The sequence below is a fragment of the Myotis lucifugus genome, unplaced genomic scaffold (assembly GCF_000147115.1).
Source record: "Myotis lucifugus unplaced genomic scaffold, Myoluc2.0 scaffold_13, whole genome shotgun sequence".
Taxonomy (NCBI): Eukaryota; Metazoa; Chordata; class Mammalia; order Chiroptera; family Vespertilionidae; genus Myotis; species Myotis lucifugus.
Window position 1 is genome coordinate 447,535 of NW_005871061.1, and position 11,447 is coordinate 458,981.

Here is an 11,447-nt window from a genome sequence, read left to right on the forward strand (position 1 = left end):
GCACCACCATCTTTGAGGGTGTGGCAGTCAATTAGCATATTCCCTCCTTATTGGCTGTGGGTGCCACCATCTTTGAGGGCGGGGCAGTCAATTAGTATATTTCCTCCTTATTGGCTGTGGGCGCCACCATCTTTGTGATGGCATGAGGGTCAATTAGCATATTCCCTCTTTATTAGATAAGATAAGCCATCACCATATGGAAACTTTTTGGTTACTCTGCCAAATAAACTGCCAGATATTTTCTTTTTTTTAAAATATATATTTCTTTATTGATTTTTAAGAGAGAAAGGGAGAGGGAGAGAGAGATAGAAACATCAATGATGAGAGAGAATCACTGATCGGCTGCCTCCTGCTCAGTCCCTACTAGGGATCGAGCCCACAACCCGAGCATGTGTCCTTGGCCAGAATCCAACCTTGGACCCTTCAGTCCACAGGCCAACACTCTATCCACTGAGACAAACTGGCTAGGGCAACTGCCAGATATTTTCATGTAATCACTATAATAACTAATATTTGTATGGGACTTTACTATGTGCCAAGTACTGTTCCTAGTGCTTTCCAAGCATTAACTCATGTAATCCTCACAATACCCCCCTGAGGTACATACTGTCATTATCATCACCATTCCATTGATGAACAAGTTGATGCACACTGAGGTTTGCCACTTTATCAAACATCATACAACTAGTAAATGGCAGTTTCTGGGGTTTGAAAGGCAGGCAGGATGTATGGTCTCAGAATCCACAAGCTGAACCATTTCATCTTTGCTATTTACGTACTTGACTAACAGAAGGGCTATAACTGATTCCAAAGCCTGAGGCATGTTTGCTTAACAGAAACATTCCAATTTTTTTAACTGTCGAGTAAGGAAACAAAGGAATGCCTTTCACAGATGGCTGACCATTCAGAGCTATTGTGCTCTGAGTAAACCTAGAAAAGTTTTCTTCCTCAGAGTTCACTGCCAAAAACATATCATTAGCAGTCTTTCACAAAATAATATTCCACCTCAAATTATAAGTCAATAAGAGCTAAACATATATTGTTTAACCAAGATGTTAGAGATTTTGCCAGAAACAGTTTTATGTGGTTAGATCAGTGTGAAAATGGCATGGTTCAGCCAAATGCTTTAGGTAGATACCTGTAGAGCTGTTGCTGGCAGGAACATTTGCACTGGAAGAGGATGTATGGAAGCAGCGTATGGGGCAAGTGCTTACTAGCCAGTGCTCTATGCAAACACAAGTACCTTAGATTTTTGAAAGCCTTGGCTTACTTTGAAAACATTTTTTTTTTGCATTGAAATGCCAACTGTTTAATTATAAATGGATAATTCTTCTTTGGGTACTTTGAAATTTGTTTATAACTTTTATGAAAAGGGATGTGGAAGAAGAGCAAGGAAATGGGATTTCAATGGGATTTTTCCCCCATTGAAATTCACAATTTTTAAAAAATAAACCTCACTTGAAGATATTTTTTCGATTGATTTTAAGAGAGTGAAAGGAGGGAGGGAGTGAGAAAGAAACATCAATGTGAGAGAGACACATCAATAGGTTGCCTCCCACACATTCCCTGACCCAGGCCAGGATTGAGCCTGCAACCGAGGTATGTGTCTTGACTGGGAATTGAGCCTATGACCCTTTGGTCTTCAGGCTGACACCCTAACCACTGAGCAAAACCAGCTAGGGTGAAATTCACCTTTTATATTATATGCTTTTACACCTTTAACTTTTTTCACAATGATTACTTTTGTAATTTGAAATAATAACAAAGGAGATAATTGACAGTTTTCCATTTTAAAGGGAGAATTTTTAAATTTATATTTTAATTTTTTTCAATTACAGTTTACATTCATTATTTTGTATTAGTTTCAGGTATACAGCATAGTGGTTAGACAATCATATACTTTACAGTGTTCACCTTGATATGTTCAGTACCTAACTGGCACCATATATAGTTATAACAATATTATTGACTATATCTCATATGCTGTACTTTACATCCCCATGACTATTTTGTAACTACCAATCCCTTCACCTTTTTAACCCAGTCCTCCAAACCCCTCCCCTATGGCAACCATCAGTCTGTTCTCTGTGTCTATGAGTCTGTTTCTGTTTTGTTTGTTATATTGTTCTTTAGATTCCACATATAAGTGAAATCATATGGTATTTGTCTTTCTCTGACTGACTTATTTCGCTTAGAAAAATGCCCTCTATGTTCATTCATGCTGTCACAAATGATATGAATAATTCTTTTTTATGGCTGAGTAATAGTCCATTGTATATATGTACTATAACTTTTTTATCTGCTTGTCTATTGATGGGCACTTGGGTTGCTTCCACAGCTTGGCTAATATAAATAATGCTACAGTAAAACAGGGGTACCCATATTCTTTTGAGTTAGTGTTCTGGGTTTCTTCAGATACATACCCAGAAGTGGAATTACTGGGTCATAAGGCAGTTCCATTTTTAATTTTTTTAGGATCCTCCTCATTATTTCCCATAGTGGCAGCACCAATCTGTAGGGTACGGCTATAGGGTTAAGCCTCAGACTGACCTGTTGGCAAAGCCACAAACAAGTCCCAGCTTAGAGGGCACAGTCCTCTTAGCATAATTAGGCTTGACCTTATGATGCTCCCTAGATCTTATCTGGGTAGATAATGGGCTGAAGGAGATGCAGCAAGTGCTGCCAAAACAAGTGGAACTCACACGAACATTGTAAGTATGGTGACCACTACCTTGTTTACCTCTGACTATAAAATAAAGGCTCAGCTTGCCTCTGAATCTCTCTCTGTGGCCTCAGCCAGGCACAGGAAGATCCACCTAGACCCAGCTTATTCTCTTTGTCTGTCATTTCTTCATCCTTTGCCACCCTCACTCAGGCTTGTGAACCCTTGGCTGAGCTGGCTCAGCACACCAATCTGCAGTCCCATCAATAGTGCCTGAGGGTTACCTTTTCTCCATATCCTTGCTAGCACTTGTTGTTTGTTGTTTTATTGATGACTGGAGGCCCAGTGCATGAAAATTCATGCACTCTAGGGGGTCCCTCAGACCGACCTGTGCCCTCTCTCAGTCTGGGAGCCCTCGGGGGATGTCTGACTGATGGCTTAGGCCCGCTCTCTATGGGGAGCAGGCCTAAGCCACAGTCTGGCCTCCCTCTGTGGGAGGCAACCAGTGGGCCAATGGGGGAATGGTGCTGGTCAGTGAGTGGCCGTTCCCGCACCGCCCCACCCCCTGATGGCCCCTTTGCCACCACCGCCCCCCCATCACACACAATCCCCTCCCTCTGCCTACTGGTGGCATCTGCCTTGGCTGGCCTGGCACCGCCCACTCACTGGCACCACCCCCCACTGACAGGTCGTTCCACTGTTTGGTCAATTTGCATATTAGGCTTTTATTATATAGGATAGGAAGAATCAACATTGTTAAAATGTCCATATTAACCAAAGCAATCTATAGATTTAATACAATTCTTATCAAAATACCAATGATTTATTTCATAGAACTAGACAAATAATCCAATAATTAATATGGAACCACAAACGAACCCAAATAGCCACAGCAACCTTGAGAAAAAAGAGCAAAGTTGGAGGAATTGCTCTACCTGATATCTAATGATACTACAAGGCCATAGTAATTGAAACAGCATGGTACTGGCATAAAAACAGAAATATAGATCAATAGAGAGCCAGAAATAAACTCACACCTATGTGGTCAAAGGAGTCAAGAACATACAATGAGGTAAAGACAGTCTATTCAATAAATGGTGTTGGGAAAGTTGGACAGATACATGCAAAAAACTAAACTGAACCACCTTCTTACATCATATACAAGAATAAATTCAAAATGTATTAAAAAAATTAAATGTAAGACTCAAAACCATAAAACTCATAGAAGAAAACATAGGCAGTAAAATCTCAGACATTTAAAAAAATATATTTCCTTGGGCAAGGGAAACAAAACAAATAAAATAAACAAATGGGACTACATCAAACTAAAAAGCTTTTGCACAGCAAAAGAAACCATCAAGAAAATGAGAAGATAACCCACTGAATGGTAAAACATATTCACCAATGATACATATGATAAGGGGTTAATATCCAAAATTTGTAAAGAACTGATACAACTCAACACCAAAAAAAACAACAACACTCAAGCAATCCAATTTAAAAATGGGCAAAGAGCCTAAATAGACACTTCTCCAAAGAAGGCACATAGATGGCCAATAGATAGATAGATGAAAAGATGCTCAATGTCACTCACCAATCACCAGATAAAGAATTTTTTAAAAAGCAATAGAGAGAACTCATGGACATGGACAACAGTGTGGTGATTGCGGGCAAGAGGGGAATGGGTGGATATGGAAGAGATCATACAGGGGATAAATGGTGATGGAAAAAAAAAGCCATAGAGATAGGTTGCCAATATAAATTTAACTTCCCTTGGATCTTTCCGTGATTTTGTCCAATTATAATACCAATGCCCAACCAAACACTATGTTTCAGATTCTGAATAGAACTTGGTAAGGGCAGGAGGAAACTGTTTTGTGGCAATTTTACATTCTTGAGTTTGGTTTCTTGTACCACCCCTTTTCCCCAGTCTCATTTGTTTCTAAATGTCAGATTGATTGACTTTTTTGTAGTGTCTGTTTCACGGTGTAGACTAGCCTGGGAGAGGGAGTTTAAAACCCTGCACTCTCCAGGTAAATATTAGAGAAGGGGCCAAGAGAAGACTTGAGGCTCTAGATCAGTGGTTCTCATCCTTCCTAATGCCTCGACCCTTTAATACAGTTCTTCATGTTGTGGTGACCCCCCAATTTCATTGTTACAAATTGAACATAACTAAAGCATAGTGATTAATCACAAAAACAATATGTAATTATATATGTGTTTTCCAATGGTCTTAGGGGACCCCTGTGAAAGGGTCGTTTCGACCCCCAAAGGGGTCGCGTCCCACAGGTTGAGAACCGCTGCTCTAGATTATCCTAGCAAGACCCCCTAAATCTGCCTGTCCCTGTGGGTCTTCTTTGCATGTGATTGTGGATTTAGCTCCCCTAACAGCTCCTAAGAGGAAGGGTGTCCAGATTGATAGTGCCATTAAGTGAAACACCTTAAATCTTTAGAATTAATGTTAAAATGGACAATGAAATACCCATTTTAAGGAAGAAAGGACCTCAGTGACAAAACTTTTTTTAAATCATTAAAAAGAAAACTAGGCTAAATCATACATTTTTAGGGAAGAAGGGAGGAGAATTCTGCCAAACTTTTAAAGAAGAATTAACACCAATTCCAGAAAAATAAAAAGAGGAGGGAACTCCTTCATTTATGAAAGCTAGTATTAATCTGATCCCAGAACGAGCACAAAGACAGGAAAGAAAGAAAGGAAAGAAAGAGAAAGAAAGAAAGAAAGAAAGAAAGAAAGAAAAGAAAGAAAGAAAGAAAGAAAGAAAAGAAAGAGAGAGAGAGAGAGAGAGAAAAGAAAGAAAGAAAAGAAAGAAAGAAAGAAAGAAAGAAAGAAAGAAAGAAAGAAAGAAAGAAAGAAAGAAAGAAAGAAAAAGAAACTATAGACCAATATCCCCCATGAATATAAAGATAAAAACCTTCAACAAAATATTAGCAAATAGAATAAAGCAATGTATAAAAAGAAATATGTACCATGATCAAGTATGGATTATTCTAGGGATGCAAGGCTGGTTCAACTTTCAAAAACCAACCAATCTAATCTACCATATGAAGAGTCTAAAGGAGAAAAATAATATTATCATATCAATTGACAGAGATAAAGAATTGACAAAATCCAGCACCCATTCATGACAAAAAAAAATCAACAAATTAGGGACAGAGGAGGAAGTTCCTCAGCTTGATAAAAAGCATCTGCAAAATATTAGTTAATGTTGTCCTCAATAATTAAAGACTGAATGCTTTCCTCCCCTAAGGTCAGGAGCAAGGCAAGGATTTCTGCTCTTGTCACTTTTATTCAACACTAGGGGCCCAGTGCAGGAATGTATACACCTTGAAAGGAACTGTGGGCCATGAGGCTGTGGTGGGCACAGGGGCAGCTCACGGCCCATCCTCAATGCCCCCGCCCAGTCCCTCCCACCATGGCCCTTGGTCCCTTCTCTGCCAGCACCCCTGCTCCTGCTGCTGCCACTCCCAGGCACTGATGGCACTGGCCTCACTCGCTTGCACCCACTAACGGTACGCAGTGATTGAGGCCGGCGCCAGCAGTGGGTGCGAGCAGCAGCTGCTGCCCCGATTGCCCCTCAGGAGCACAGAGAGGTGGAGAACCCCTGAGGGGTGATCAGGGCCAGCAGCCACCACTTGTACCCACTGACAGCGCTGAGTGTTCCAGGCCAACACTGGGTGCCGGCAGCAGGTGTGAACACTGGGCAGGACCATGGCACGCAGATGCAAAGAATTGTCAGTAACCACCAAAAGCTCACCCTGATGACAGCGACCAGCACCCCACCTTGATCTGGCTCACCTGCTCCACCATCAAGCTGTAGCTGATGGCAGCCATGTTCCGCATGCACCCCCTGGTGGTCAGCACACGTCATAGTGACCAGTTGTGCGGTTGTTCGGTTGTTCTACTGTTTGGTCTATTTGCATATTAGGGTTTTATATATATAGATAGTACTGAAAGTTCTAACCATTGTTATAAGGCAAGAAAAGGAAATAAAGGTATGCCGATCAGAAAGAAAAAAATCTCACTATTTCCAGACATGATTGCTTATACAGAAAATTCCAAGGAAATTGCATTTTGTTATCCTTCACCCTTACATGAATTTGTTAAAAAGTGTACTTCAATAAAATATGTAAAAAATAAAACAATTATTTTTGCTCATGTGTAAAGAATTCCTCTATTCTATACAAGTGTGCCATCAGGCTACTTATGAAATTTTGAGGCACAGTTGTCTTGACTCTTCACCAGGTTATATTCTCAAAGAAGTTCATGTTAAGCTAAGGGAAAATTGAGATGACCAGGAGAACTCATCCCATATCACCAAGTTGTACGCCCAAGACTACAAAAGATTGACACTCTTTGCCCACCAAGGAATATTCTAAGGGTTACGTAAGAGTGCATGTATGGGGGTCATGTGGTCTGAATTTGAGTCCCAGACTTAACACTTACTAGTATATTTAGCTGGTGCAGTGGAGAAACCCCTTACACAGACATCTACTAGTACCTACCTCATAGGCTTGTAGTGAGGATTAGATGATGTAAGTAGAGCACCTTACACAATCCTTGTCTAATCTAATAAAAGAGAAACATGCAAATTAACTGCACCTCTGCTACACCCCAAGCCACGCCCACCAGCTAATCAGAGTGACTATATGCAAATTAACTCAACCAAGATGGTGGCCGGCAGCCATGGAGCTGGAGCAAGCAGGAGGCTTGGTTGACCTGCGATGGAGGAAGCCAAGCTTCCCGTCTGCCCTAGCTGGCTGTGGCCTCCACTCAAGGCAACAAAGTTTCAATTACAGAAGATAAATAAATCCCATATACTTTCTTCCAGCCAGCCTCCAATGGGAGCTTGGGTAGCTGGGGGCTGTGGCCAGCCTGAAAACACCATCAGCCCCTCACCCAGGATGGCCACACCCTCATGGGGTGAGGGTCCCCGCTGGGGGGCTTGACCAGCCTGCAAACAGCCATCAGCCCCTCACCCAGGCTGTCCAGGCACCCCAGCAGGACCCCCCACCCTGAAGAAGCGAACCAGCCTGAAAATGGCCCTCAGCCCCTCACCCAGACTGGCCAGGCACACCAGTGGGGCCCCCACCCTGAAGGGGGTGCCTTGAAGGGGGTGTTGGCTAGCCCTGAAAACAGCCATCAGCCCCTCACCCAAGCTGGCCAGGCACCTCAGTGGGGACCCCCACCCTGAAAGGGGCTGTGGCCAGCCTGCAAACAGCCCTCAGCCCCTCACTCAGGCTGGCCAGGCACCCCAGGGGGGACATCTACCCTGAAAGGGCTGTGGCAGCCTGCAAACAGCTCTCAGCCCCTCACCCAGGAAGGCCACACCCTCATGGGGTGTGGGTCCTTGCTGGGGGGCTTGGTCAGCCTGCAAACAGCCATCAGCCACTCACCCAGGCTGGCCAGGAACTCCAGCGGGGACCCCCACCTTGAAGGGGGTGTGGCAGTCTGAAAACGGCCCTCAGCCCCTCACCCAGGTTGGCCAGGCACCCCAGTGGGACCCCCACCCTGATCCGGGACACCCTTCAGGGCAAACCAGCCAGCCCCCACCCATGCACCAGGCCTCTATCTTATATAATAAAAGAGTAATATGCAAATTGATCCTAACAGCAGAACGACTGGGAATGACTGGTCACTATGACACACACTGACCACCAAGGGGACAGATGCTCAATGGAGGAGCTGCCCCCTTGGTGGTCAGTGCACTCCCACAGGGGGAGCTCTGCTCAGCCACAAGCCAGGCTGATGGCTGCCAGTACAGTGGTGGTGGTGGGAGCCTCTCCCGCCTCCTCAGCAGCACTAAGAAGGTCCAACTGCAGCTTAGGCCTGCTCCCTGCTGGCAAGTGGACATCCCCTGAGGGCTCCTGGGCTGCCAGAGGGATGTCTGACTGTCAGGTTAGGCCCAATCCCCTGGGGAGCGGGCCTAAGCCAGCAGGTGGTCATCCCCTGAGGGGTTCCAGACTGAGAGAGGGCACAGGCCGGCCTGAGGGACCCCCCGAGTGCATAAATTTTTGTGCACAGGGCCTCTAGTCACATAATACAAGGTATTGACAGTAAAGGTAAGTTACTTACAAAACCTGTTTGAAATGAGGAACTTGTAGATAGTCATAACAAGAATGCGTGGAGGCAGAGATAAGGACATTATTGTATCTTTATGTTTTCAGCTCTTATGCCAAATGCCATGGAGATCCGTGGTTCTGTGAGCAAATCCAGAGCCAGTGATTCAATACAAAAGGCGATGGTAATGGACGACATGATCTTCTTCTCTTTTAGCGTCTTCTTCTTTCTTTTCTTTCTGAGAGGTGCAGAAGTGAACTGAGCTTGAGAATCTTCTTAGAGAGGCTACATCTTCTGGACTCAAGTTGTCCAAAGTTATTTTCAAATTTGAAAGGCCATGCGTATCACTAATGTGATGAGGAGCAGAAGACAGAGAATTAGCTGCAACATGAAACAGTAATAAGGAATCATATCTGACCAAGCAGACATTGTGATGAACAGATTTTTCACTCAGAGAAGGCCCTCTCTTCACTCTGCCAACAGCAGGGAGTTCATAAGCTCGAAGTGCTGGAAGAAGAGCCTTCCCACAGCCACAAACCATCCAGGTTGCTGTCTCCTCTTCCACTCAGTTCACAGTGATGGGTGATTTGGGCCAGAGGCTTCAAGGCAGCCTGAGCAGAGGAGGTCAATGTCTGTTGACTTGGCAACAAGGTGGCTTCATTGTTACATACCTACAGCGTCATCACTGACACCCCCATTATTACCCTAACACTCCGAGCTACTTCTCAGACTCTTGTCCTTCAGTTCAGCCTTGTGTAGGGGAGCTCCTGCTAGTTTTCCTAGGAACTTTATTCACTGACTGATTTGTTTGGTGTTCCCCATTTTGTACTGAAAAACGACTTGTGGTTCTCTCCTGCCAGCACATCAGGAGGGAAGAGAAAGGCTGCAGCTTTCATCAGAAACATCCACCCACTGCTTTACCACATGTGATTATCTCCTTTGGGGCTTCACCACACATTCTTACCTGTGCTTTGGGCAGATTATGCTGGACATAGGATTCCTCTTCCCCCAGGGCCCTTGAGGAAAGGCCTCATCCAAGGCCACTCTTTCCATCCTCCTCCCAGTGAATCTCAGAAATTGGGGGTCATTTCTCAGAAGCCCTTTTCCTGGCCCTCAATTTTCCATGAGGCCCAAATTATTTCCTTTAAAATAATTTACTCTACGAATTACCTTACTCTATATGTAAATCTCTCCATGTATAAAACTGCTGGACTGAACAGAACCTGAGTTCCAACTCTTGCCCAGAAACAGCCCCCTCCCAAAGGAGGACCCTGCCACCTCCCTGCTCTCCTGGACTGAGCCCCCGGGCGCACAAAGATGCTCATCAGGAGGCATCCAGTGCCCTGGGATTGCAGGGACGGTGCAGTCAGTGTCTGACTTGGGGCCTTAGCCCTATTCCTTTTAGCCTCGTGGGTCTGAAAACACAGAGCCTGAGCAGCACATTTAAAGGGACAGGAAAGAGGAACTCACACTTTCTGAGGATGACCTGCTGAGAGTCAGGAATCTGGAAGACTTTCCCCCATTACTTGTGTGAACTACAGATGTGAATACATTTGAGGTGCAGCATGATCTGGAGAGCACATGGAGAGAGGAATGAAAACATGTACCTTTCTATGTTGACTGCGAGTCAATACCACTTCTATGTGGTGGAATGAGGGCTCTGATTGGGCTGTGGAAGGGAAAAACACGATGATACCAGTTCCATTCAATTGAGTCACATACCCTATGAATGGAGTTTGGGGTAAGGGAATCAAGTCACCACCCACCCCCTTCCATATGTTTTCCTGTCCCCTTTTCTTATCCCCTTGTTTTATTAAGAGAAGAGTGTTTCTTTGAGCTCCTGAAGAGTGAGGTCAAAGCCTACACCACAAAACATCCAATGCTGAAAAGGCAGTGGATCCCAAAGTTAAAAATGTAAGAGTGGTGTCCTAGCTGATTTGGCGCAGTGGATAGAGTGTCAGCCTGCGGAGTGAAGGGTCTTGGGTTCGATTCCAGGCAAGGGCACATGCCTGGGTTGCGGGCTTGATCCCCAGTGGGGGACATGCAAGAAGCGGCCAATTAAGATTCTCTCTCATCATTGTTGTTTCTATCTCTCTTTCCCTCTCCCTTCCTCTCTGAAATCAATAAAGATATATATATATATTTTAAAAATGTAAGAGGAGGTGATACATGGAACCTATTCCAGGAATATAATATTGTAACAAGGACAGCTTCCTCCTGCCTTTACCAAGTTGCCCAGCATCTCCCAAATAGGAAGGACAGTCAGCCCAGCACTTCTTGTGCACCATATCACATTTTGAGGATGAATGTGTGTAATGTGGTCCACGTTAAAAATTCAAAGAACAAAATCCATGCATAGGAAATAGTATGAAGGATAAACAGCAACTTGTCAATTCTGGGGGATAAGATCAGGAAGTTCAGAGGGATATTTAATTTTTATTATAAAAGTGTTTTAAAATATTTGTTATAACAGCAGAAAATTTGCTAAATTTCTTTTATGTCAGTTCTGCTTTGTTTAGCATTTTACAATCTGTGCAATAAAAAGGTATTTCTTCCAGAAAGGAAAAAAAATCTAGAATTACAAAATTAAAGAAATATCAGTTAAATATACAAAAACTTTTAAATTTTATCCTTTTATTTTTATAAGTATACCAGAGGCCCAAGGCACAAATTTGTGCACCAGTGGGATATCTTCCGCCTGGCTGTGGG